This window comes from Macrotis lagotis, chromosome 6, assembly GCF_037893015.1.
Source record: "Macrotis lagotis isolate mMagLag1 chromosome 6, bilby.v1.9.chrom.fasta, whole genome shotgun sequence".
Classification (NCBI taxonomy): Eukaryota; Metazoa; Chordata; class Mammalia; order Peramelemorphia; family Peramelidae; genus Macrotis; species Macrotis lagotis.
This window is the reverse complement of record NC_133663.1, coordinates 221,996,866-221,999,540: the sequence shown is the minus strand read 5'-3', so window position 1 is coordinate 221,999,540 and position 2,675 is coordinate 221,996,866. Positions and strand designations below refer to the sequence as shown.

At 41.7% G+C, this 2,675-nt stretch overlaps 1 pseudogene; it reads left to right on the top strand.

Annotated features, from left to right (window-relative positions):
* The first annotated feature begins 1,153 nt into the window (after nt 1-1,153).
* LOC141492041 (mitotic spindle assembly checkpoint protein MAD2A pseudogene) lies at nt 1,154-2,338 on the top strand (annotated as a pseudogene).
* Nucleotides 2,339-2,675: the final 337 nt, after the last annotated feature.

Sequence of the window (2,675 nt, the reverse complement as noted above, 5' to 3'; positions counted from 1 at the left end):
CTTGTTGCAAGGTGTTAATTTTCTCTCCCAAATTTTCCAATTGATTTTTAAACTCCTTCTTAATTTCTTCAAGGACATCTTTATAGGCTGGAGACCAACTCATATTCTCCTCAAAGGTTCTAAATGACTTTGAGTTAGGGTCTTTAACTTCCAGATAATTTTCTATGAACCTCCCTTTATGCTGGCCTTTCTTCATTTTCCTGAGATCTTGTGTTGGGAGAGGGGCTGATTCACAGAAATTTGGTGTTGAGTTCCCTAGAGGCTTTACTCAATAAGTTTAATAACTACAAGCAGGCCAGCCACTAGGGGATCCTAGAGGCTTTGCTCACTGGGCTTAGTAATGCCACATGGGTCAACCAGTAGGTGGTGTTAGAGGCTTTAATCACTGAGTTTAATAACTCCAAGTAGGCTGGCTGTAGGGGGTGCTGGTTGCTTTCTCTGGAGTGTCTGTGACTTTGATTTGAGGCCCTCTGCCTTGGTCTGGTGAGAATGGGTGGTGTTGCTGGATACTTTTATCCATGAACAATGTGGGCTATGCCTTGGGGCAAGGTAATCACTCTCCCTATTCAGCTGAGGGAGCTCTGCTTCCCACACCTGAGCCTAGGGGGTGGGGTGGGTGGAGGGGGCTATTACTGTGTTTGTTCTGGGAAGAAGACTTTGCTGAAGTGGAATTATGTAGTCTGAGGTCCTCCAGACCAGAGGAGCCCAGCTGGTCAACGTCTGCAACTCTCCTCACTGGAACTTGCCCTCCAGCCCTGCAGGAGCACCCCAGACTGCCAGTGCCATAGCCAGAGCCTCTGGCACCCCAGTTGACTCTTAGACCTCGGCTCCCATAGTCAGTGCCTCTGGGGCTGATTTTAGGTTAGTCCCAGTTTCACCCCACCCCAGCTGGCTCTCTGCTCTCTATCCCCTCCTCACCCACAATCCCTGACCTTGAGGTAAATGTTGTTCTCCTAGCTTCTTCTGGGTTTTGTCTATCAAATTTCTGTTAAGAGGTTTTCTCCTATTATATATGAGGGAAGATCAGGAGACCTTAGCGCGCAGTGCCTGTCTTCTCCCCTCCATCTTGGCTGAAAGTCCTTTTCAAGTGTTTCTGAAACAATTCCCCTCTGTGGGAAGGGAAGCTCGGCCTCCCGCGGCTCCGTGGCAACCGTGATCGCGGCCATGGAGCAGCAGTTCACCCGGGACCAGGGTATCACCCTGAGGGGCAGTGCTGAAATCGTCGCCGAGTTCTTCTCATTTGACATCAACAGTATCTTATATCAGCGAGGGATATACCCATTTGAAACCTTTACTCGGGTACAGAAATATGGACTGACTTTGCTTGTAACAACCAATCCTGATCTCATAAAATATTTGAATAATGTGGTGGACCAGCTGAAAGACTGGTTGTACAGTTGTTCTGTTCAGAAATTGGTGGTGGTGATTTCGAATATTGAAAGTAATGAAGTCCTTGAACGGTGGCAGTTTGATATTGAATGTGACAAGACCGCAAAAGAAGACAGTGCACCAAGAGAAAAATCAGTGAAATCTATCCAAGATGAAATTCGTTCAGTGATCCGACAAATTACAGCCACCGTGACATTTCTGCCATTGTTACAAGCAGTTTGTGCATTTGATCTACTCATTTACACAGACAAAGAACTTGTAGTCCCTGAAAGATGGGAAGAATCTGGGCCACAGTTTATTGCCAATTCTGAAGAGGTTTGCCTTCGGTCCTTTACTACTACCATCCACAAAGTAAATAGCATGGTGGCCTACAAAATTCCTGTCAGCGAATGAAGAGCAAGGGGAGGAAAATAATGTATATGTGATTCTCAAATCAAATTTCCCTTAAGAGAATTTAATAGAGTTGAGGCATTCATTTCATTGATTAAACTTTAAGTGGGCAAACGAATACTCCATTGTGCTGGGCATAATTATGCCACTTTCTGTGTGTACTTGATAGGATTGACATCATGGATTAGAGAGGATTCACTTTCTCCTAATTTTATTGTGTTTTTGGCTAAAGTAGATAAGCACAGAAACACAGTGCAACATTGCTCAGTAGATGGAAGAAGATACTCAGGGCTGAGCGCTAACTCAGCATAGCTGGTGTTCAGCCTGTGTTTTATTCATAGTTTAAGTAAAACTTTTAGTAAGGAGGTAATGAATGTACCAAATGAGGGAGAAATATTAGGATTCTTTGTTTTTAAATTTTTATTTGTTCCTGGGAGTAGCTAAAAAAATTTTGATAATATGAATGAATCCAACAGATATGACGACTAATACATTTTGTCCCAGAATATCACTTCTTTGAGTCTGAAATATTTTTATTATCAGGATCTGTAAAAGCTGTGCTGACAGTATTTTAGATTTTTCTGTTCTTATTTGAGAGAACAAAATTCTGGTTTTTAAAAAATGTCTTTTTATATGTTGTGCTATAATCAAGCCTTAAATAACTGTATAATATTGAAATAAAGTTAATTTTGCGGCTTTAAAAAAAACAATTCCCCTCATCATTTCTTATAGCACAATTATATTCTAATCCAATCATATATTACAATTTTTCTCAACCATTCCCCAATTGATGGGCATCTCCTCAAAGGAAATATGTTTTGCTGATTTCACATGTATAATTGATATCAAATAGCTTGTCTTCTCAAAGAGAGGAGGAAAATTTGAACTCAAAAATC